A 26026-nucleotide genomic window follows, 5' to 3' on the forward strand; every position below is an offset into this window, starting at 1 on the left:
AATACTGACCTAACTGTCTTTTCGGTACTTGTACTTTCACTTCCTTGTTCAATGCGATTTTGTTCTTTACTGGCAGATTGGCCAGTTTCAAAAATTCGGTGCACGCATAAAATATCTCCTAAAGAAAAAGTTTCTTTTTCCTCGTTTGTTTAACCAAAAACTAGGAAGGACTCGAAATATGGAGAGAGAGAGAGTTTTCAAATATGGTGAAACTTTGGGTTGTTCCAATTTTTAAAAAATTTTTAAATATCTTGTTTCTTTTGTTCCTTTTTTCTTTATTACGATTATTTCTTTGCAAATATCAAAATTGATATCGTGATCAAAATTTATATAGCAATGGTTTCTAGTTTTTAAATCTATCGCGTTATAATTTCTCCAGATTTCTTATCTTAACATTTTATTACGATATCTCCTTTAAATCTTTACAAGATTTAAGATTTACAAAATATTACAAGAATTGTTTTCACAACATTGAGAGGATTGTAGCGATACCGATCAATTCTCGATACAAATCCTATCTTCATTTCGAGTGCCGAAATATGCAAACAAGCGTGGTATCGATGGGTGGTGTTCCATGTTCGTATTCTGTTTTTCGATTTCCACGACAGAAGTAACAAATCACTGGAGTAATTCCCATAGAGATGGACAGAGGTATGCAGAGGGAAAAGAAACGGGACTGCTCCAGATTTTCACGGGTGTTATGGAAAACAGAAAAAGGTTCGCGATGTATCAACTGGTGTCCAGAAAATTGTCGCATGGTTTAACGTTTTTCTGGAGCATGAAGGTCAATTTTAAAAACTGTTGCTTCCATTCTACAGAAAATCTCTTTGTTCTTTCGTAGAAGTTGACGCGATACCAATCTCCGGTTAAACTGAAAAACCAGAAAATAAATTGTAACGATAAATTGAATTTTCGGTAACAATAATTAAATTATTTGTTTGAAAAATATATATTCTATAGATTCTTTCTCAGTGGGCAAAATTTAATAGTTGAATAAGTTACTTCAATAATTTATTGTTCAAAACATAATAATAATTGCAAATAATTGTAATGCCAAATGGTTGAGGTTATATGAGAAACAAATTAACCATAATAGCTACGAATAAATTATTTAAGTTATTTTAATAAGTAATTATTTCAAGTAATTTTTCGAGATTTTTAACTAGTTATTTTTTCAACTTAATGTCCAACTCTGTTCTTTCTTTATTTTTTTATTCTTATTCTTATTCTTTTTTAAACAAAACATCGATTTATTCATTGATTATATTTCGATTTAAAATACAAATTTTTATGAATTATCGAATTGCATATCTCTTTGCCACGAAGATTTCTCTCATTAGACAATTTGAAACGCGAAAAATGCTCGCTATTTTATTTTATTAGCTTTGAATTTTATTAGCTTGATTCTGAGAAGCGCAGAATATTAGTCTGTACAATCATGCGCTTCGAGCATTACTCAGCAAATTTATAAATCTAACCTCGCATTAATTTACAACAAAGAAAAATTACCTCATATTTACTTCGTTTCAAAATTATTGATTTATTGATTGATTATATTTCGATTTTACAAATTTTTATGACTTATCGAATTGCATATCCTTTTGCCACGAGAACGAAAATTTCTCGCATATAATCGTTAGACGATTTAAAATACAAAAATTACTTGCTATTTTATTTTATTATCTTTGAACTTGATCCTGAGAAGCACTGAATAACACAGTCTATACAATTATATATACACAATTCACACAGAAAATTTATCAATTTAACTCCGCATTAATTTACACAAAGAAAAAAATAACCTCGTAGCTACTTCGTTTCGAAGTACACTGCGCATATCTAAAGCGCATCTAACAGAGACGCAAATGTTACTTTGTCTTCTTCTCACGAACGAGCATAGCATTGTACATCTATTCACGAAAGATTCGGTATCTACGTACGGAAGAAGATCAGATCTCGAAATCAGTTGCGAGACTAAAAATACGTGGAACGAGTTCATCCAAAGTATATACACTTCGGATACCTCGCGAGTTTTCTCGATGATCCTATACAAGCAACGCGTGTTCCTGAAGGTGGTGGGATATCTTCGTAAGCCGTAAGCCAAACAGGACTAGCCGGTAAACCACTCGGGGTCGCGCGTTATCTGTTTGCAAGCGGACCCACGAGCACAAAGCGTGGCCCGAGCTGGTGCGTGTGTCTTTTCGAAACGATAATATTGCGACAACGGTGCACAATATTTGCACCCTTCGTCACTTCGCCTTCTCTTCGTCCCTTTCTCGTAGAATATCACCGAGCACACGTCTATCTAGACCGGGTGAAACATTGACAGGAATTACGCGTGTACGTATGAAAATCCCTTAATCTTTGGAGAGTTTTCGGTTGAAGATAGGATTCAGATAGATACTAAGCGTGAAATTCGAGGCGGAAATGGATCGAAAACAATCGAGTGTTATACTGTTGAAGGAAGTTATATTGGAAATGTCAAAGACAGAGATCGATGTGCTGGTTGTCAAAAGATTTTTTGCTAAGTCATCAGGTCAGCTTAGTACTGACCAGGTACTTAAATGCTAGTTCTAATGTTCACTGGTCATAATTTATTATTTATAGGCATATAAAAAGAAACATCTTTGATGTCGACTATTAATGTATAGTTAAATTACTTGGAAGGTAAAAGGTTAACAACTGAGAAACTAGAATTTTTTTTTATTAATAATTAAGTTTTTCCATTAATAATTTGAAAATGCTCGAAAATGTATTTTAAGCCTGTTTCTAAAACTACTCGTTTTAAATTTCGTGTCGATCGATGTCTTTTCGAAGTATAGTTTAAGATCTTATAATAATATCAATTATTATATTTATATATTATATTATTGTTATATTATACCTAATTTCAAATCGTCGTATACAAAAAAATATTGCAGTCTGATATATCTGTATAAAAAAAAAAGTTTACAAAATTAATGGAAATTTAAGTATGAAAAACAATAGAATCGTGCGGTTAATGAAATTTACTTGTTAATTCTATTTTTAGGAAAAGTATACAACATCATATTACAACATAAAAATGACGGTGGCAAAAACATTTTTTCGGTGAACAATAGAAAATCGTAAATCCGATGGAATCCTGTGCTTGATTTTTATGACAAGTTCCTCGAAAGTCATTGAAATAAAGTCAACTTGTTGAAAATTAAAAATGGAATGGTTTTTGCCTCAATCCAACCTAATGTTATTAGAATGAATAGATGTAAAAGTAGGTAGCATTTTTGTTTTATTTTTTTTTATTACATGATTATAAAAATAGGAAAAAATTTAAAAAAAAATAGTAATATATTCATATTATATGTAACGTGTTGTATAAAATAATTATATATATATATATATATATATATATATATATATATATATATATAATTATATATAATTAAATATATATAAAAATCGAAAAAAAATATTTTTTTCATTTGAGATTTTATTTTCGAAAAAATTGAATTAAAAAATTTTTCAAATAATTTATTACGTAATATAAAGTTGAAAAAATTGAAAATATATAGAATAATGTTTTTTTTAATGTTTTTTTTTAATGTTTACAACACAAGAAAATTAAATTTAAAAATTCGTTAAGTATATACTAACTATTGTTCAATTTTGATTTTTTAAAACAAGAATTTGAATAAAGTTTTATTACATATTTTATTATCCGCATGTAGAACAACTTTTTACTAATAATTTCTTTTGAAAAATATTCAATAAAAAATTATTTATTTTTATACATTTAATATTTTTTACGTAATTCTATTTTATTCCATGCATCATTATATTTATTTTCTATGACAATTTAAAATTCATGTTCTTATCTTCATATTCATATTTTATTTCTTTCTTTTTTTAATCCTGTAAATTTCCTGTAAATAATTCTGCTTTTCCTCATTTTTTTTCTTTCATCCTGTAAAATCAATTCGTGTTCATTAATCTTTTATAAAAAAAATTTTAAAATTCAATTCTTGAAATGGCTGGCATTTGTTTCTAATATAATTTTTTTTATTTGAATTTCACTACATAATTACAAGTGAAAATAACCGTAGGAATACTTGTTTTTCTTCATAGTTAGTCAAATAATGCAGTATACCAAACAATATTGCTTCGAATCTTAACTTTAAGTAGTAGATACTTTCACGCAAGGGTTATTTCAGGAACGATACCCTAATAAAATGAATAAAACTGAAATTACTTTGTAAAAGTCATAAATACTTTATTGTCATATTTTGAAAATATTTTTGTGTATTAGTTTTTATTTTCTAGAAATTTAAAATTGTAAAGAGAAAAGTAAAATTTATATGTACTATAAATTTTTATAAATTTATCAAATATTTATACTTATACATTTATTTACTTGAAGATATTTGAAGAGAGATTAAAAATTATTATTATTCGTTAATTTGAAAATTATCTGAAAAATTGAAAAAAATTCTATTAATTTTTTATAGAATTGTTTTGTTCTATTTTTTAAATAAATTATTTTTAAATATTTTGATGAATTTAAAATTATAATAATAAAGAAAATTATTATCATAGTTAATCTAGAAAATCAACTTGGCTTATTGAAATGAAAAATAACAAAAATAACTCAATTAAACTAAAATATCCTATTAAATGATAATCGATGCAATTCATCATTTTGACTTCTGCATATATTATCGAATATTGTTAATTTGAAATTTCTAAGTTTATATTGTAGCTAGCTTGCTTGAATTGTCGATTAAAAAGTAGCCAATTCAGGTTACTTTCGACTCGTATTTAAGTTATAAACATTATTTATACCAGCTTGAATGAGCAACAACTATATATACAATACAATAATATTAGCGTGATCTTTGAGTACAATTTCAATGAGATATTGATATATTATAAGTAATTTCTTCATTGTTAAAATCAAAAATTCATCATTTGGAAAATTCAAAAGAAAATTTACATATTAAGAATTTTATAATGTTAAAGACTTACTTATTAATGATCATTAAAAATATTATTTCAAATATTACAAAAGTTTTCACAAAGGAAATTAATCTTTTAAGAATCCTTGTGTCGGTTACAAAATATCAATATCACTCGAGTTATGACGATCAGTTAGCGATCTCCCTATTGGATAAGCAAAAATGAACAGATTTCCCTGTACGAAGTTGAAACGGTTTAGTAATCCTTTAACATTCCCCGAGTCATGTTCCGGTTTTGTTCGCCGTCTCCGGGGACATGACGCAGTCCCGTGGGAGAGGCTTAAAGAGTTGCAAAGCTCCATTCCTCTCGACACACGGAAAACCATTTCTGAGATCGGATTCTTTCCCTGAAAGATGGTACAAAAATTCGCTGGAATCGAAATTCGTGGATTCACGTAGGATGCTTGTAACTATGTCCTCAAGATTTATTCAGGATATCCTGTTTACGGGAAAATCTTGTGCAAATTTAAAAATACAATTCGTATATAATATGATAAAAATATATTTTCGAACAACGAAATATTTGTGATATGATTATTAGAAGATGGAGAAGATTTTATTCCAGTTTTTCAATTTTATTCCACTATCCAAGTTTTATTTTATTCTTCAACATAATATCACAATTTTCTTATATATTTTCTTACATATCAAAATCATTTTATTTTGCATCATTTTCATTTTTCATTTTTAAGTAAAATGTTATACATTTTTCGATATTTCCCATTTTTGTTGTATGCGTTTAATTTCTCATAGCTGTAAAATTAAACAAAATTTTAAATTATCTATATAAAACTTAAATTAATTTAATTTATAATAATTTATAGAACTTAAAAGCACATAAGAGAACTAGATATAAGAGTAATGTCAGAATTATTGTCATGAAAATTTGAATAGACATTCAAGACCATTAAAGGGATGCAAAAACAAATAAATAACATAGAAGATATGAATTGAAATGAAACGTAAATAATGTTTGTATAGATTTGTTTTCATTTTCAGAATAATAAAAACCTTTCGAATAGGATGTTTGCCTGTCTGCCTAATTACTTCTTCAGACTTTACGATTGGCAATATCGGCTGGTAATGAATAATAACAGGTAAAATGGCAATAATAAATAACAAAGGATGACACGACAATTTTTCCATCAACAACATCGCCCTCATTATGTGGTATAATCACTCTATCTACCCTTTACCTGTGATCAATGGAATTCTACAAGACTTTGTATATACCTGGTCCTCAAAATGTGGACAAAAAACGGGAAAAAAAATGGCAATGGACTAGAACTATGAAAGGATTAGTAGTAAGAAATTTTTGAATAGAAAACAAAGAATTCTTATGCTTAGTTATGAAATGAAAATATTTCTAGTTTGATATTGATGTTGTTAATGCAGATATTTTATTATATTATAAATAAAGTATATCGATTTTTTTTTTAATTTTGTTGTTCATTTACTAAAAATAATAAAAATTTTGGAGTACGAATCAGTAAGTTTAATGGATACATAAAAATGATTTATTTGAATTTATAGGAAAGAATTAACAGACTTTTGGCTCTTTTCTTTAATTCCTTAATTTCAGATTATAATGTTATACAAAAATTATGTAAAATTTTTTAATAATTTTAAAAATCTTGAACCGTTTTATAATCTTAAACATTCCATAACAAGATACAAAAAGAAAAATCGTAAAATCGTTTTAAATCTTAGGATTGGTCGAAATGGAATATAAATTTGAAAATCTTGTCAAATTGGACAAGTTGAATGTTTTTATATTGATAAATATCTTCTTAAACCCGATCCAGCATACTCGTTAACGTTTATGAATTGTTTATTTTAATTTTTAAATCAATCAAAATCCTTTTTATATTTCTACAAATTCATTATGAATAGATAAAAAAAAAAAAAAAAAAGAAAAATGATCATAATAGATCCATTTTGAAATAGCTTTGAATTTAGTTTTTGTACAAGGAGCAGATTTGAAAAAAAAAAATAGCGTATTATTATGCCCACAAACGATTATTCGGACGAGAAACTTGATATTTGGACTTCTTATAGGTGGGCCGACCAGTTTCCCAGTATTTACGCAATCGTTTCCCGGTTTTTACCTCGTCGAAAGGTGAGGGAAAGGCCGGAAAAGCTCGTTTCATTCCGTCACCAAGAAATGGTCAAGTAGGACGTGGGTTGAGTAATATTATATTTGTTAATTGTGAAATACAATCCTGCGGTCCAGCTGAATTCTACCTGTGTGACGTGGGAAGTCGGTCTTCGATTTTCCAGATGTAATCTCGATGCGGATTTTGATCATCGATATTTCTGATAGTATCGTGTCTTGGACAAGGTATTTATAAAAATACTTTACAATAGGAACAAGCAAAGAATTTTGCAAAATTAAAAAATATAAACACTTCTGTCTAACATTATACACATATTTCTTATATATAATTTTATATAAACTATGCATTTTGTACATAGTTATAATGAAACTTGTATAATATAATCAATTACGAGAATATTAGATTCTTATAATTTACGAATCAAAAGAGATTTTCGAATATTTTGTTAATTCTATTTCAAGTTTATATAGAATCTTTAAAAATTTGGAAAAGCTCTTCAAAAGAAACTCTTTAAACAATTCTTAATTTCTTAATAAAAGTATTTCGTGGAAAAATCGAAAACGTGAAAAAGCTCGAACCAGGTGGATACACACATATGTTGCTCAAGTTCGACACTGTGGTCCATAACCGGATATGAGTGGACGGTGCACGCAACAGTTTCCCTTGAAAATAACATGTTCAGGGTGCATCGTTCACCGGCTCATCGATGTTTTGCAACCCGAAGCGTGGGAACATCGATCGCCACGGTTCACCCCCATTTTTACCTGTTCCAGGGATTTGCCAGAAGATGAAATACTATCTAGACACCGAGGGATGAAATTAGGCAGCTTAGCATTCAGAATGGACAGGGGCCTTTCAGCCGGTTTCCAATCATTTTCAAAACGTAATTCTTTCCTCCATCGGACCGGCGATCGTTCCTCCTAACGTTTTCGTAAAGGGTATTTCGAATGGATCGCATTATTACCAAGCTCCTCGATACACAAAACGTTGTCCTGTAATAGGATTTTCATCGATCTTGAAGGGGAAACGGATCTCGAAACACATCGACGGAGATCCGCGATTAATCTGTGAAGTCACTCGCCTGTTCAGAAGTAGCTGGAAAATGGGGAGAACTTGTTATTAAAGATATTATATAGAAGTTTCGTGGAATTTTTTTTTTTGGACAATTGAAATCGATATTGATCATTATTTCATATTCCATGCGTCTAGTCTTGCATGAAACTAATATAATAGATTTATAATAAAAGGTAGAAAATATAAAAATTATTTTATTTTTTGATTCTTAGATAAAGTTTTTATATATTAGTGTAGTGTAGTAATAATCTTAGTTAGAAAAATATGACATTAGAGAATCAATAACATTTCTAAAGATATCACTTTAGAATATAAATCAGATGGTAAAGTACAAACTAAAAAATTTATAAATTAAAATTTCCAATATAAATATACAACATAATTTACCTATTCATTATTGAATTCCAAATAATAGGAATTTGTCACTACACCAGAGATCTATCCATCACAATCTCCATTCCATAGGGATAAAGGGTAATAAAAGATTGGCGTAACCCTTTATCCTATTCTCAGGTAAAGGACAAGCGTAGAGAGATGCGTGGCCTCTTATGTAAACGTCCATTCAAATATCGATTCCGATCGTGTTACCTGGCTCGACCTGGGAAACTGTGAAATGTCCATTGAGGGATGCAATTTTAAGGGGAAAAAGGATGGACCATAGTGTGTGCATACGCGTAAACCGTGGGATCGATCCTCGAACTCACTCCTTTCGGAATGCATGTTGATCGTTGCGCCAAGAATTTCCATCGTCGATATTTGAATAGATGGAAATCCAACCGTGGGAGTGTATAAGTGATCGAGAATTTCGTAACATAGCCGAAAACTGAATCTTCTGGTATTGCAGATCACCTGCGTGGCGAACCAGGTATACATAAGTGCAGGATGACACGGTGAATGTGTCAACCGGACTGTGGGAATCGTATTCCCTTTTTCTGCACTATTATGACCATGATTATATATATCGTTGTATGTGGAAGAGTCTGAATTGATCCAGCTGAAAGTGAAATAACTTTTTCTTTTTCTTTTGAAAGTTGGTGAAAAGGGAAAAGATGGAATGAAGGCGAGTTCTATAATATATATAAATGCGTAGGATGATATTGATGGATTTTAAGTATTGATTTTTGTTATTTCAAAAAGTTTGGATGATTGCAGAAATATGTAAAATACCTGGAATTTTTTTTTTTAATAATACATTTTTCTTGATATTATTCTAAAATTCATCATTAGTGAATTTTCACTGTTTGTAATTGGAATAATTGTATGAAAAGAGTCAATCTATCTACATATTATAAACTCTTTAAAATTTAATCTAAATTAGCACTAATCGTTTTTTTGTTCCAATATCAATCCAATGAAATTTTAATTTTGTTACATCAGTTTTTAACACTGAAGTATCATTCATATTAAAAAAATTGATTAAAAGAAATATATTAAAAGCGCATTTCTTGTATTAATTTCGAAATTTTCATCTGATTATTTATTTTCCTTTCATATTCTCACCTTTCGCAGTGATGCTTTTTCTGTACATTGTCATTCGATATTATTTACATTTGACCACTTAAGGATGGAAGCAATAAACGATCTTCGGCAAATGCTCGAATTAAAATCGAGGGATGTTCCTGATTTTGAAAATAGTATCTACATTCGATCAATCGGACACTGAAAAGTTTCACACGAGGCGTCATGTGGTACAGTATTTGCTTTTACCCTCTCAATGTCCATCCGGTCACTTGTTCTTGTGTCTAAATTTGTATTTTCTCAGGAAAGAAACATATCCATATTCCTTTGAGATTAGATCAATTTTCTTTCCTTTAGAAAACTATAAAAAAAAAAAGAAAATAAAAGAATCTTATTGAATCTTATTGAAGAATTCTAATAATTTCATTTGAAATGAAAATTTTATTTTTACAAGTTCACTAATTAGATACATAAAAACTAAAGAATATATACTTTCATTTATAAAAATGAAGATATACGTTACGCAATCATCATTATGAAATGCACAAGAGAATAAAAAAATGCTTGGCAATTTTCAATATGGGTCAACATCTGAGTTTAAGTATAGAGAGTAAATATCGCTCATGTGAGAAATTACCAATAAACGAGTAATCTTTGTCTCCTTTTTATATTACCTCATTATCGACTCGTGAGATGATAGTCGAAGGATTTTTACAACCTCGGATAGGATAGAGAGATCGTAAGATTTTACGAAGAGGTTTCATCCTCTCTCATGAGGGGAACATGTAGCCTGTCACGGAAGGAACAAACCACATTTCGCCCTAAGTAAACAACTATAGAGGGTTCGCATTATGCAACCTGATGTGACCGGACCATAGATATTTCCTTTCGCTTCTCGAGTACCAATATATTCTTTTTTTTTCTTCTTTCTTTTTTCCTCTCTTCTTTTCTTTACACGAAAATTACGGATATTCATTGGTTACGTCCGGATATGTTTTCCAAGCCTCGTCCTTTCCTTCTGTAACACTATACGAGAAGAAAAGCAAACAAGAGATTATTCGAAAAATCGGGTGAAATCGCGATGATTTTTATTAATATTGATAACCTTGAAAATTTTCAGTTTCATTATTTTATTGAAAGTTTCGTATTTTATTAGAAATTTGAATGTAATCATTTAAATAATTAGTCTTTTTAATAAAATCCAAAAGGTATAAATCCAAATAATTATTTTAATTAAAATTTTGAATCTTGACCAAACATAAAGATCAAACATCAGATCAACAAAACACGTATATCATCATTAATAATACCTTAGGGACATTGACCGGAACTGTTTCGTTTCGCATATCGTGCACGAGGGCGTTTATTTCCGCAAATGGACGATTCATCCCCTCTTCTGTCGACAATACCATATGCATTAGAAAGTACGAATGATATTGTTCGTCCTTCATTAATATTAATACTCTATGATCGCTATTTAAACTCTCACGCCCTCAAAGATGATCAATGATAGACCTGAAATCAAGAGAGGTAAATAATTAAACATATAATGATGTACCTGATGTTATATACTGTGAAGAGGAAATTGTTAATAAGTGTGCTTTCGAATGATTAAAATTAATGTAATTTACGAAAGGAAAAAAAAAAGGGTTCCTTTTGATGGATGATTTTCGACCGTCCAGGTCGTCATCATTAATTCAATCCTTTCTCGACATGCTCGATCGGAAAAGGTCAGACGATTAATACGATACGTCCTAATTAAAATGTAGAGATATATTATGACAAGATGGATAGGTATGCTGATTAACATAGTATAATACGTTTAATGACCGGTAAAGGCAAAACAATCTCATGGATATTATCTATCGTTAAACACGTCAAGTAGATTAATACTGGTCTTTCCATGGTGTATTATAATATTTGTCTTTCCATTATGGTGAATTATTATCTTTATAAATGAATGAGTATACATTTATATTCCTTTTGAAGCATAAATTCATTAGAATCAAAATATATGTATTAATTTTCCTAATTTTTCTAATGAAGTGGCAGAATTATATATTTTTATATAATTATATCAACTCTGAAACAAAATTTTTTTCAATTCTTCCCTTCGCATTCTAAAAATTCCTCAAAGACTGTCCTCGAAATTTCTCACGTGTTACTCAACAATAACGAGTAACTCGTTATCGAAACAGCGCATCCACATTCGAAGAGTTCGCGTACTCCTTTCTTGTAACAAACATTCCCGAAGGAATGTTCCGTTTCTACGATTACCCTTCTAGTTTATGAGCAAGTTACGCTCGAAAATGGTCCGCGTGGCTTTTTCCCCTCCTCTTTTTTGAATGCCTCAAGAGAAGTTGGCGATAGTCGGACGAGCGTGGATAAGGTTTATCGTGGTGTACGGCCGTGTACGGTTGGAAACACGGCGGTTACTCGCGCGCGAGTAACGCGCTGTTACTCACTCCCCTCGTAAAGTATACAGATAACGGGTAACTTTAGTCGCGGCTACAGAGGTGATTTAAATGGCCACTTTGCCTAATTGCGTTATGTTTACGAGCCACGGAAATCGTAGGCCGGCCTGATAGCAGTGTCGCGGAAGCAAGAAAACGCAATGCATGCAGCTCTTGGAGACATTTTATAATGCCGCAGTACTGATGGCCGCAGATTTTGGTATTTTTTTTTTTTTTCCTTTCCAAGAGGAAGTCTTGCTGTGATGTGTTTTTTTAAGATAATGTTGCGTTGACGTTTTATCTGTGAAGAAGTTTTGTTATTTTTAAAAGAAGCTTAGGATATATAGGCTTTGGTGATAGGCTTATGCTACATTGCTGATGATTGCAAATTTTAGTATTTTTTTTTTTTATTTTTGAAGAGAAAATATTATACTAATTTTTCAAGATAAAATTATGCCATTTTTTGTTTATGAATATTTTTTCTAAATTATAAACAATTTTCAATAACTATTCTCATTTTCATTAAAATCTTATATTCATTTAAATATTGAAAAATAATTAACCTGGTTGATTTCTTTTTTTCCATTTTTGTATCTATGTTGTTATTCGCTCGAGGCTGATTTAAACAAGCATTGATGGCATGTGTTCATGGGAATACATTTTAATTATCGCTTCTATCCTTGTTTCAATCTCGTTGAAGAGATATATCGAAAGGCGTATAGGCAAAAGAGGCAGGTGCCGCTTCTTGAATTTTAAGGCGGTCTATTGGCTCTCGATCTGCTTCAACCTGTTATTTTAAAAAAGATAATAGATATTAATTCGATTTAGTTTTCAAGCATATTATTTAATTCTTTAATGAATCAATATATCGCAGTGAATGAATCATTTCATCGTGTATTATATAATTTTATCATATTTCAACATAAATAACAAAATTAATATAGCAATCATTGCAAACATATTTTCTGTATATTCGAATTTTTATTCAAAAATTATCAATCTTTCTTTTCTTTTCTTATTAACATTAAATAATATATATAAGATATAAATTTATTCAAATTTATTAAATTTATTATTACATAAATTATATATATAAGTTTTTAAAAAAAATTTTTTATAAGACAAACAATTTAGACAAGATTAAAAATTTTAAACAAATATGTAACGATCATTCAAAATGGCGTATCGAAATGATAAGATTTGAGAATAAGAAATTGAAAGATCGGTAAAGAGGTGGAAAGAAAAGAGGAAGAAAAAAGCAAAAAAGAAAAGATAATTATAAAGGTTCAGAGGGCTGTAAGGGCAGCTGTGCTTACTCTCACCTGGCTCTCTCTCTGCACCATCGGCGACATCGCAGTCCGGAAGATACGATGAAGAACCAATAACTCGAAGCTTGTTCCAAGAGATACCCGAAGAACACACAAATACTTAACGATGAGATAATTTTCTCAGGTTATTGTTTGTGTTTTTTTTATCATAGCCATAGTTCGTTCACGTATATCTTTGATAAGGGAAACATTCACTCTAGACACTCTTTTATAAGACACTTTTCTTTTTAGACAATACGATCATTTTTTTGCTATTGAATAATAATATATTCTTTCTTTCGTTAAATTCATAACTGCATAAACGAAATTTCTTATAAAAATTTATCATTTCAAATTATATAGAGATCAGGAAATTCTTTTTTTCTAGTTATTTATAGTTTTCTGTGTGGCGTCTACCGAATGTCGGCGTTAACAACGTGGTCAATATAAATCATTGGTTTTTCAGAATTTATCGGTATATACGACAGACGGCGCTGATGCACATCTATCGCCTAATTAATCGGATTATCCGAATGACATGCGCCGGCATTTTAGTGGCGTTGCACATCTGCGAAAGTGAAACAATAGATAGATCGATGCAGCTGTTTCAAAAAAAAAAAAAAAAAAGATAAGAACTACACTTGAAAAAGAAAAAACAATGTATTTATTATTTGATGAAATTACTTTATTATCTTTGTCTTCCTCAAGTGCCAATCAATGCATAATTTAATTCTCTAGCATCGAATGTGAAAATCATATTCCACATATTTTATTAATTTTCATAGACAATATAATCTCATATTGAGTTTTTTTTATATCTAAATATTAAATGCAGATCCAAATTTTACAATAATTCGCTTATTTGTTGAATTTTTTTTATTTATCAGATGTATACTAAATAATATATTTTTTTTATATTACATTTCATAACTAAAAAATTATAACTCAAAAATGAAGTTGCATTTCTCTTGTAAAATCTTCAATTTCATTCGCGATTTTATGAGAAAAATTGCTTGCTAATATAATTTACGTATTACATCTAACATAACCTAATATCTTATTATAGTATCCATCATTTAATGTTACAATCAAATCTGTAACATTATAATTAAAATGATTTCATATTTTTTGTTTTACGATTATGAGAACATGAAAATAGTTTTATCAAAATTTTATATTTTAGTATTATATTTTATCGAGAAATATAGTTACTTACTTATTTTCATGAAATCACTTTAATTAATCATTTATATGTAAAATAGATATTTATTATAGTTCCAGTGTTAAAGATTATATAAGATATTAGTGAAATAAAAATAAAAAAAATGTGTATATATATATATAAATGTTATATACATGTTAAAATCTAACCTGTGGCACCATGTCTTAATAACATATGTAATCATAGGACAAATAGCATACTATACACTTCTTTCAACGGCTAAATACAGTATACGAGAGATATTTAATCGAAAGGGTCTTCTTTATTCATCCTTCGAGTTGTCGGATTACATTTCTTGTAAGGTAGCGATCGTTATCACGGTTTGATACCTCTCTCATGGCAAATTACACGGTTAAACACGGGTTGGCGACGAGAGGGGTAGCAATCGGCGCGCCTTTAAAGATTCCAATCTCATCGGCTGTAACGAGTTGTGACACGCTCCGTTGCCCTCTTCACACTCTCGCCAATCCTTTTGCCCGCGACGACAGCGCCAACGAGGGAAGGATAAGTCGTTGCTTTCGAAATCGTTCACTCGTACGATCCTAACCTTAAAGGATAATGTTTCAACGGGCGTATTATGCGCAATATTTCGAGATTCTTATATATATACGAAAGTTTAAATTGCATGGTTTCGATGTGCATCGAAGTGGATTAATATGAAGATACTTTTTTTCTATCTAAAGGATTCGTAAGGATAGTTAAGGTAATCCACGATTGAGTTCAAAAATTTTCTTCGGAACTAGAAATACGAATAATTAGTTTGACAAAATCTGCTTTTTATGAAAAACAATGATTTTGTGAAGGAATAAATGAAAATTTGATGAGAATTACTTAAAAAAAATTAATTTAGTTTTCAAATTATATAAATAGATACAATATTAAGAAAATATGATTTGATATGAAAATATTGTAATTCTATGTTAAGCAAAACTATCGAATGTTATTATTATTTTTTCTTTTATATAAATTTTCTCAATTAACTAAATGATATACAAAATAAATTAATATATGATTCTATTGGCGGATAGAGATCAAAATAAATACAAAAGTTGTTTGTTCCTGTGTAGTTTATTCCTGAAATTAGCAACAAGTGCGTTAGATGAAGCGAGATAGAATCGATAGAATCAATAAAATCGATAGAATCGATAGGATCGATAAAATCGGTAGAATCGATAGAATCGATAGAATAAAAAATAGAATCGATTAGATTAACGAACAAAGATAGAATTGTCAATTTTAATTACTTATAAATAATAAATAAGTTTCAAATGGCATTTTTATATTAACTTCACTCTCTTACTTTATCGACTATCATCTAAAATAAAAAAATTACATTCAGTGATGCTTCAAAGATTTAAAGAATTAAAAGCTTTTTCAGATTTTATCATTCAATGTGACTGTAGAGGCGAATGTGTACAGATACTATATCGGACAAGACATCTTGCCAAATACAAAGTGTTCTTACCTAATACCTATTCTTATAATTCTAATTCTGAATAAATTCTTTTTTACCAAATATATATCAAGTTGAACTAAACATAAAGTTTCGCAGGTATGAAAAACAATACATTGTATTGCGTCACACGCAATTTACGTTTTATGTTTCCGCCATATTTTTCGTATTTATTTTTCGATTGAAATCTATATCTTTCGAAATGAAATTTAAAACGGGAATCTCATTGCAAAGCTTTAAATTTACTCTTTTCATATTTATAACTAAACATTCTTTAACTCTTTATTTCAAATGTTTTATAGGTTACTTCAATAAATACATTTGATTTTTTCTGTGAAAACAATTTCGCGAAAATAACTCTAAAAATTTTACATGGGCAGATTATGAAAAATGTGATACTTGAAGCGAATATTCCAATAAATATGAAAATAGTCATATAGAAACATTCGAATGATTCATTTAAAAAATATATTTATATATAAAAATTGAAGATATTTGAAATGAAATATTTAAATTAATAAGTAATATATTATAACCTTGAATGTACGTAAAAATTATATCTTTTTAAAAAATTAAATTTAGAATACAGTGGAACACATTTCTTCAAATTTAAAATAATCCTTCCATTTTAGTTTCAAAGGATGCACAACCTTCCCACAGAAAGGATCGCACGTCGACTGTTCCATTTCCGATTGGAAACGCAAGAATGTGTTTTACACGGACGTTACTTTGCGGTAACGACACCGGTTTCTATAACTTATGGTCAGCCTTGACTTTCTAAGCAATCTAAAAAGCGGTAACGATGCAGCATCCGTGAGCTAACGGTCCTGTGTCTGTAAAGAGTTTAACTGGTGGGACGCAATAATTCAGGTCCGTCTATGGTCAGTGTGGAGCCAGCTGAAAGGGCTAAGATATTTATGGGTTGCAGCTGATCTTGGTCCATGTAGAGCTTTTTCATAGTGAGAATAAAACTAGCCTCGATGTCATCCATGAGATCGGTGTCTTTCTCTCATTGATCTATATACTTAGTATTGTTACTATATTTTTTTATAATTTTAATATTAGTTTATGTAAAGGAATCTAATTAAAATTTTTTTATTAACCATGATTTAAATCTGAAAAACTAATTCAAAGAAGAAACCATAGTCACTAGAGCTAACTTTCCAATTCTCTGTTTATCTCAAGAACTGTCTCTGCAGCTCTATATCAACGCATGATCGCATATGAGCACAAAAACGTCCCAAGCCATCGGTAATCCTTGGAAACTCGGTATTGTATGGTATATGTCTCTCGGAAAAACCCTTTCACGGCCAAGAGAATTCTTTCACCGCAAGTATAAGTACAATTCGAGCAAATCTGTTTTGTGGTTCACCTAGTGAAACATACATAATAAATGGCGTATATAAAGGGTGTTTCTGGAATCTAGGCCAAACATAAAACGGCAAAAAACAAATAAAAAATTCATGAAACAAAATTAGGTTCAAAAATTTCAAGGAATTGTATGTTCATCAGAAAATGTGATTCTTATTTTCTTTATAGAAAAAATTTAAAATAGACAAGAGAATAAAACACTATTTATTTCTTATCTTTCTAAATTTTTAAATAACTTTATTTAATAAAATTTCCACTTTTAAATTATTTCAATTATTTAAATTTCAAAATTAAATTTCATCAGTTTCAAGGAATACTTTATATATATATATATATATACACACACAACATTAAGTTTCAGATAAACTACAACATCGAAGCATCGAGTCACGGATCCTTTATCATGCGGTAATGCCACTAGAAGGAAAAAAAAGAAAAACAAGAAACAAGTAACCCCTTTGAGTCGAAGAGGGTACATGCACCGATGGTTAGAGAAGAGAAAAGCGGTGTTTTGACGGGATACGAAACGATACTCTGGTTTCGTCTCTCGGTAGAAAGTTTTCTTTGACCGGATACCGTAGGTAACGCTAATGGAAGTTGGTGCAACATTCGAAGGTGGTAGCTCGTGAAACGCGATCAGGATTTAACCCTCCGCGATTCCCTCCCCGCCAGCTTTGCTATCCGTAATCCGCCTACGTCGAGTGGACACAGTGAGCGCACAATATCGAAGAAATCCCTCACTCGCTTCCCTTGTTACTCACGCCATATGTGGTCCAATTCGAACAGGCTTGTGGCAGTATTACTATTTTCGTCACGTGTCGTTACCTGACGCGAGATCGAGTTTCGCCGTTAGCTAACTTAGATTGTTTCTTTTTCCTCTTCCTTTTTTTCTCTTATTTTCTCTCTTGTTTTGATTTGAAAATATTATAAAACGGTGTTTTCTAACAGTGTTTCCCGAGCCGCGATCCTTTTTTTATAATATTTATAATTTTTTGAGTAACTTGCGTTTTTCTTCTACCAATAGGAAATTGGAAAAATTGATAGTAAGACAATTAGATATTAAAAAAATCATTTTAGTACTTTTGTAGAATATGGAAAATTATATTGAAAGTCATTAAGTAAAAATGAGAATAATGACTTCTTAAAAATACTTTGCGATTAGATTAAAAATTTGCTATGATAGAGATTGCATAAGAAGCACGTGTTTGTTTCTTGTCGATCAAAAAAAGTCGATGTGCAAAGAACTCGCATACAAACTCAAATGTTTATATAATTTTACGTTTATCGTGTTTACATACGAAATATATTTAAAGTGATTTAACATCTAAAGGAAGAAGAGAGCAACATTTCCGCAGTCGTTTATTGAATTTCCGTGTTATTGGTAAGATACGTGTCAAACGAAGCAAAGTTAACACAGATTTAAACTAGTTTGCTCGTTGACCAATGCGTAATCCTCAGGGATTTGACACGTTCGAATCATGTGTTGGGGAAATAACCACCGGTCTGGCAAACGGAGAATCAACTTCCTGTGTTCTCGTCGCATGCGCTCGACCTGACCAGTCGTAACGTATTTAAATGAGATTGATGCATCGTTTCCTCTTAAACGACCACTGATTGAAAGAATGTGAAAAATTGTTTTCACGTCCAGTTATGCCTGCAAACATTCGGTACGTTTACAATTTTTTTTTTTTTAATGAATTTTTTCTAAATCACATCAAACTATTGAAAATTAGATTTTTTAAATCAGATTATATATTTACAAAATAATTTCTAAATTATTATAAAAAAATTTTATCAAATTATAAATTTATCATTTTAAACATATTTTATTTATACAGTATTACATTACATCATAAAGAAAAAAACCAATATCGACCAATCTTTACAAACATGATCCTACACAAAAAAAAAAAAAAAATAAATTAAATTCGTATCTATTATTACAGGTATTATCACAAAAACCAACGAAATAAAAATATCAATGATCGTCCAAACCTGTTAGAAGCTCTAATTAGTAAGAGAGAAAAGTTACGAAATCTTTGCTCATTCATCCGCTTACAAGATACCAAATATCTTTCAACGGTACGTTGTAACACGTGTTTGGTATTTTAACAAGGATCGAATACGTCATCAGGTGACCAGATTTTGTGCGACAAAGAGATCTGGAATTTAGAATTTCAGCAGGCGGACAAACGATACGACCAGTTACAAGATTTCAAGTTAACGCGCATTTGATTTATTAGGGCACTGCAAAAAGTTCACCCTTGACTCGTAACCCTTATTTGACTCACAAGTTTTAACTCAGGTCATCCTTAAAGGAAATCGTGGCTCAGTGGTACCGCAGCCAATAACGAGAACCATTTGAAATGTCTATTGTGTTAAATCAGAAAACGTTTCTTTCGCAACAAGCTTCTATTGCAGCTTCAGTTTTCGGAAAGGAAACCATCATTTTTAACCCAGCATGAAACAGCCTGTGTCCTTTTGTGCACATGGTGAAGGTATTGCATCAATAATAGATCGAGTTCTTGTTTCTAAGTTCGAGAAATCTGGTGTGATCTCGACACAATGTTCCTTATTCTTTTAATAAGTAGCAAGTTGATTGTAAAATATTTTCGTTTTGACTTTATTGGGATAAAGCATACAGTATGATGAGTCTGATGAATTGATCTGTCTTTATTTTATTGTTTATTTTATTTTTGCTATTTTTTAATTGAGATTGGACGAGACGAATGACAAGATAAGATGTTTGAAAAGAGATTATTTATTAATTCTAAATTTGGATGAATAACCTGTTTAAATCTCATTTTCGCTGATAAATATTTTGAACATTTGACTGGATGAATGAAGAAGAGATTTAGATTATTGCAAAAAAATATACCTATGGAGAATAAAAGTATTATAATTAGTGAAATTGGCATAAATAATAAACTTAGATCTTAAATCATGAGAAATTTATATTTCAAACATTGAAAGAATCGACTGTTTTTGGATTAAATATAGATACTTAAAAGAAAAATATAATAATGGGTGCAAAATCGTGAAACAGAAACCATAAATGCTATGCACCGCGATGTGTCGTGCATATAACCAGCATTTCAACATCTGCCATCAGACCACTAACAGGCTGACAGGCTGACCACGCATTTGCGCAACTGTCGCCTCGTCGCTTCTCGGCCTGATCGTTTATAAGCTGTCCAATGACCGATGATAATGATAATTTTCAGCTTCCAAAGAGGTGTCACCCAGATGTTACGCGCTATCGAAGCGCATTATCGGCTGCGTTGGATAGAGGCAACGAGAATTACATATATAGAGCTCGAGTTTGTATAGCTATGAACGTGTGCCAATTGTAAAGCCATAGTTGTAAAGGATGAATTCGATTATTTTGATTTCGCGTGCGTTCGTAATTTTTTTTAGTATAACGATTTGTTTTTAAAAGTGTTTATATCGTGGCGCGTAGAATACATTTGATTTGTTGCAATTTTTCTGGTATTGATTAATTATTTAAATGTCTCGATTCTTTGCAAACGTTCGATCGAAAAATATCGAACAATTCCATTATATTTTTTGTCAAAGAACGTCGTATGACGCGATTTTCATTGAAGACCAGTGCAGTCAATTTGACTTCATGGCATTTCTAGGTTAGCTTATCGGTCCATAGATCGATCACGCTTGTTTGCTTTTCAAATGGTTAACAAGAGACCTATTGAGATATAGAATCGTATTAGAAATGAAATTTCACATTTCTATTCGAAAAATTAGAAACTGTTTTTATCGAACGATAGGGCATTGTCTATCAGAAAAGTTATTAATTGCCATTTCTTTTTATCTTTGCACAAGATTCTTTTGCAGAGGGTGGCAAAGACAAATTTATCCGAGGAAAAGTTAGGTGTATGCGAGACACAAGTTCTCAAGGGGAGATAGCAGCTCGAGGATAGACGCAAAGCTGTCTAATGGTGTCACCTGAGATCATAATGGATGGCGGTCGAGAATAAAGACTTACTTATTCCATCGAAACGACGTGTTCTCGTGCATTTCTTTCAACTCTTGATGAAACAACAAATGGAAAAAAAAAAAAAAAATGAAGATGGTGTTGGTTTTTCGATGCAATTTCATGTTATGACTTATAATGATCAAATGATCTCATAGTCTGTTGAACGAAATAAAAAAATATAGGTGTCCATTGATATATTCTAATATTAATAATACAAATTGAATAATTATAATAATTTTTCGAATTAAGATCGTTCAATTCATTTTTAAATTTTCACTTATATCGATCGTATGCAAGAAATTTTCGTAGAAACTTTCATTTGAATTTCTCTTACCTATGCTTTTTGTCGTTGCAAAACGATGCTACACCGATGTGAGACTCAAAGCTTGACTTATAATTTCCTGTCCTCCCTTTTTTTTTTTTACTACCACCAGTCCCATGGTCAAAGGGTCCGACTTTTCTCCACGCATCTTTGAGCTTTTCTTCCTTTCCCTTCTTTTTTTTTTTTTTTTTTTGTCTTTTTCGAACACTGTCGTCGAAGAAATTAGACCTGTCTCGTGTTTCAGCCATACGAACATCCGGTTCGTACGAGAAGTTACGCCTTCTTGACCTATACCAGCCTTATAATCTCACATTCGTAGGAAGCAACTGCTTTACCTCCATTAGTGAACTTGTTAACTGTATGTTACAAGTTCACACATCTATATGAAAAAGTTTTTCCTGATACGTACTTTATTTTACGCTAGTAAAAAAAAAAAAAATAAAAAAAAAATAAAAATTGTCTAAAGCAACAAGATCAAAAATTAAAAGGTAAGAAGCTAAAATTTAACTCGGTAAGAATCATTATTTCAAATCTTATCCCGTTAATCTATTCAAATTCACAATAATTACGAAGCTAAGCAAACTACACTTGGAGGGTGTAGTTTTCGATTCCCTGGTTGGAAAAGAATCTTTGAATTTTACGATATTATTTCCCGCTAAGACGATGATATTTCACGATGCTCCTGAATAGAATAGGATCCCTCTCCTATCGTAAATGTAAAGATCAAGTGAGCGAGATTCTCCCCCTCTTCTCGCAAATTCTCGCTCTAATCTGTAAGTAATCGTCCTCCACGGCTACAAAAGCGAGAGAATTCTGGCCGAATTCTCCTCGACCCGACAACGCGGACCCTTTTTCTTTCTTTTTTTTTTTTTTCCCTTTCGTTGCATTTTTTTGGCGATCAACCTTGACACCCACACCCACACCGACGATCAATCTTCAATTATGGGGCCGCTGACAGCCGTACTCGTAACACTTTTATAGCCGCCCCTGGAATAGATTTCCCGCACGGATCCACTGAAATTTATCCACCACCATCGTGCACGTACCAAGGTGTTCCGTGGTCGATCCTTCCGGGAAGAGGATCCTTCGTTTCGTTCTTTCGCCACGAGAATTTATTTATCCAAATACATTAAAATATTATTATGCAAATTATTTTTGTGAAAATAGTTCTAATTATTCCTATATTTTTAATCCTTTCGACTATTCATCACTTTGTACACTTAAGCATTGGCCTGTCTTTATATACCGATTTTGTCGATCCTACATAACGATTATTATAAATTTTTAATTTTACCTGCCACGAGCAAGGATTCCTCCTATTTATATCGATATGAATGAATAGACCTTTAATAAAAATCGCGAATATAAAGAAATACCGGATTGCAAGAAACAAATGTGAGACGAACACTGGTCGTCGATACCGGGAAGAATAAATTTTTCTTAAGCTGTTGACCCTTAATCATCTGTTGACATTGTGCAACGAAAAATAGTGTCCTCCTCGTGGGTTAAAGGAAGGGTATTATTTCGGGCGTATATAGAGGAGGAAAAAGAAGAAAGAAAAAAGAAAGAAAAAATCCTAAGGCGATCGGGTCACGGATGATCGAAGGACTGCGGGGCAGGTATTGGTCCTCGAGGTGGCGTCATTTGTATCGGCAAAAATATGTGGCATCCGACGCGAGGATATTGATGCGCATCGGGAGGGGTTGTCATTGTTGCTTAGCCACCCCCTTGAACCGCGCTCCACTCCCTCTTACGCTTCCTGAATCATCTCCTCTTCGTCTCTCCTCGACGGGACGAAAGACTGCACTTGATATATTGGAACTTTTGTAACCTTCCAGCAAAAGGAAGAGGGAAGGAGAGAGAGAGAGAGAGAAAGGTTTTGCGCAACAGCCGGCAACATCCTTTTATAGAAGCCTCGAGGAGGATCCAGACCCGCGGATAACTCACCTGCCCGCTGCTTTTCGTGGAAGTTAATGCACTCTGTCGTGTATCCGTTTCGCGCGAAATCAACCTTTCTGCGATCGAAGAGATAATTCGTCGAGTTCGTCTTACGAATGACGGAAAGGATGGATCGGATAAATATTAATCATAGCTGAAAGAATTCTTATTAATTGAAGTTGACGTAGATTGCACGCTGTTAAATTTTTTTTTTTAATCATTTTCCAACGAATATAGTAAATATATGATAATTTTTAAACTTCAAATAACGCTCAACAATAATCTCGAATAAATGATTTACCCTCGAATCTTCCAATAGAGAAAATTCTTCGAAGGGAAAAGTTTCCATCCGCCATATGGAACTTTCACTTTCAAAAGTTCTGGAAACACCCAAGAATCAGAATCAAATTCGGGGAGGACCACCGTGTTCGCGATTACCAAGAATAAAACGCATCAAAGTAAAGTTTCTATCTTTCTACAATAATGGCTTCCTTTTATAACGTCTTGGCACGATCCATCAATATAGACAATGGGCGAAATCGTTAACACATCGCCGGCCGCTCGAGTTTCATCTTCTTGCGGAGAGGGGAAAGAAGAAAGAAGGAGGGCCGAAACCGCAGAGAAACTGTAAATCATTTCCAAGATCATTACGCTCCTCCCCCCCTTGTTTCCTCCTTTCTTCATCCACGTTCACGCTTTTTGCGAAAAGCGTTTTAACGCCGGCATAAAACGCATCGTTAAGCGAGAAAAAGCGGGATACGTTTCTCGACGAGGGGAGGGGGCGATTTTAGACGGCTCGCCCACGCGTCTGCCCGTCCCGATACCACGCGTAAATGATGAATGCCTTGGCCAAGATCTTCCAGGTTTTGAGGCAGTCGTATCGCGGAAGAAATTTCCAAGTCATTCGCGCACCTTACGGAAGCCACTGCACGAGATTTCACGGTTAACATATGGCGCGTGAGGTTCTTCACTTTTGGAGAATGTGGCCGTTGATTGTTCGAGAAGGTTGTTTCGACAACTTACGAGTCATCGTTGCGAAAATTCTTTTTTCTGAAAATTTCTTCTCGCCCTCCTGACGGAGAAGGAAGGAAGGACGGAGGGAAGATGACGTGGAATTTGGAAATATTTTTATTAAGGTAACTTTCGTTCGTAATAAAAGATTCTAAAATCTACGATTAAATATTTAAAACTTTCTTCGATAAAAATTAAACTCTTGTTGAAACGAATTACGTCGGGATGTAAATTAAATAAAATTAAATTAAGTAATAATATTCAATTTCGTCTGAAGATTTATCTAATACAATTTTCAGAGATTTTACGTCTAATATTTAGAATATATTCCTGAGAAAATATTCGTCCGCAAAGGATTAACGGATTCGTTCCATCTCGAAAATTCACGCATCAAGCGATAAATGTAAAATCTTTAAAAAAAAAAAAAATGCACTTTCATCGATTCCACATCTTTCGGAGTCTCTTTCTCCATCGATTAACGACGCATCATCGTCCGTTTGAAGGACGAAGTTGCAAGTCAGTGTAGTCCCAAGAGTATCGGTTAATTCGTCACCAAAAGCTGCGAAAAAGATCTCCCCGTCGATCTGTCTCGGGAATCGAAGGAAGGATCGAAGGATTTCGAGAGACTCAACAATGAACCGCGTCGTGCAGCTGCCATTGAAATCGCGCGGGTGCATTAAGATCGACGTGTGTGCATTCAGAATAATCGAATAAACAGGAGCGCGTGTCTTAAGATCAATTGTGTCGTGCACAAGGAAAACGCATTGTGGCTCGTGGCCGAATCGTCGTTGATTTTCCTTCGAGAGAAGTGGAGGAACCGACTGGTATCTTATGAATTCAATTCTTTCAAATAATTATTATCATTGAGACTACGTGGATAAAAATTTTAGTATGAAATTTTACAGGATGTTTACTCATTCTCTTCCATTTCTTAAATTCGATAAATAAAGAAAATTGTGCGATATTGTGCCATTTCACGATTGTTAATATTAAAAACTTCATTTTTCTAGTCTAATTTAACATTTTCCATCTTTTCCCAAACGATAGCATTTATATGAAAACTAAAAAAAAAAAAAAAAGGATTCAATCCAAATACGTATCCACAAATAAAAATGATAACAACTGATACTCATATATACATACAATTCTAATCTTTCGACAAGTCGTTCGTCCATATTCAAAAATTCAATTCGAAATAACTTTCTACCCCCGAAAAACGGATACAATACGTATCTCTCTCTCTCTCTTAAACTCTCTTAACACTCACAAAGAGCACCGCGTTCGATCCCTCTCGAACGTTTCATTTTCCGCAACC

At 31.8% G+C, this 26026-nt stretch overlaps 6 long non-coding RNA genes across 6 annotated transcripts; 3 read left to right on the forward strand and 3 right to left on the reverse strand.

Moving 5' to 3' along the window:
- Positions 1–254: 254 nt before the first annotated feature.
- LOC147657132 (uncharacterized) lies at positions 255–1837 on the reverse strand. The gene is made up of 2 exons (XR_015292963.1): positions 1510–1837; positions 255–871 (listed from the first exon to the last, which is right to left on the reverse strand). It is a non-coding gene; the product is annotated as an uncharacterized LOC147657132 (long non-coding RNA).
- A 301-nt stretch (positions 1838–2138) lies between these two features.
- On the forward strand, positions 2139–3194 carry LOC147657133 (uncharacterized). The gene is made up of 2 exons (XR_015292964.1): positions 2139–2667; positions 3032–3194. It is a non-coding gene; the product is annotated as an uncharacterized LOC147657133 (long non-coding RNA).
- A 6438-nt stretch (positions 3195–9632) lies between these two features.
- Positions 9633–13978, reverse strand: LOC100863849 (uncharacterized). The gene is made up of 4 exons (XR_015292933.1): positions 13416–13978; positions 12657–12880; positions 10951–11155; positions 9633–10666 (listed from the first exon to the last, which is right to left on the reverse strand). It is a non-coding gene; the product is annotated as an uncharacterized LOC100863849 (long non-coding RNA).
- Positions 13249–14247, forward strand: LOC147657134 (uncharacterized). The gene is made up of 2 exons (XR_015292932.1): positions 13249–13545; positions 13867–14247. It is a non-coding gene; the product is annotated as an uncharacterized LOC147657134 (long non-coding RNA).
- Positions 14248–15823: 1576 nt separating this feature from the next.
- LOC147657135 (uncharacterized) lies at positions 15824–16605 on the forward strand. Its single transcript, XR_015292965.1, has 2 exons — positions 15824–16174; positions 16378–16605. It is a non-coding gene; the product is annotated as an uncharacterized LOC147657135 (long non-coding RNA).
- A 2086-nt stretch (positions 16606–18691) lies between these two features.
- On the reverse strand, positions 18692–21532 carry LOC147657136 (uncharacterized). Its single transcript, XR_015292945.1, has 2 exons — positions 21450–21532; positions 18692–19100 (listed from the first exon to the last, which is right to left on the reverse strand). It is a non-coding gene; the product is annotated as an uncharacterized LOC147657136 (long non-coding RNA).
- Between the last annotated feature and the right edge of the window lie 4494 nt (positions 21533–26026).

This window comes from Apis florea, unplaced genomic scaffold (assembly GCF_048593485.1).
Source record: "Apis florea isolate Af1SG1 unplaced genomic scaffold, ASM4859348v1 contig_3203_pilon, whole genome shotgun sequence".
NCBI classification, from domain to species: Eukaryota; Metazoa; Arthropoda; class Insecta; order Hymenoptera; family Apidae; genus Apis; species Apis florea.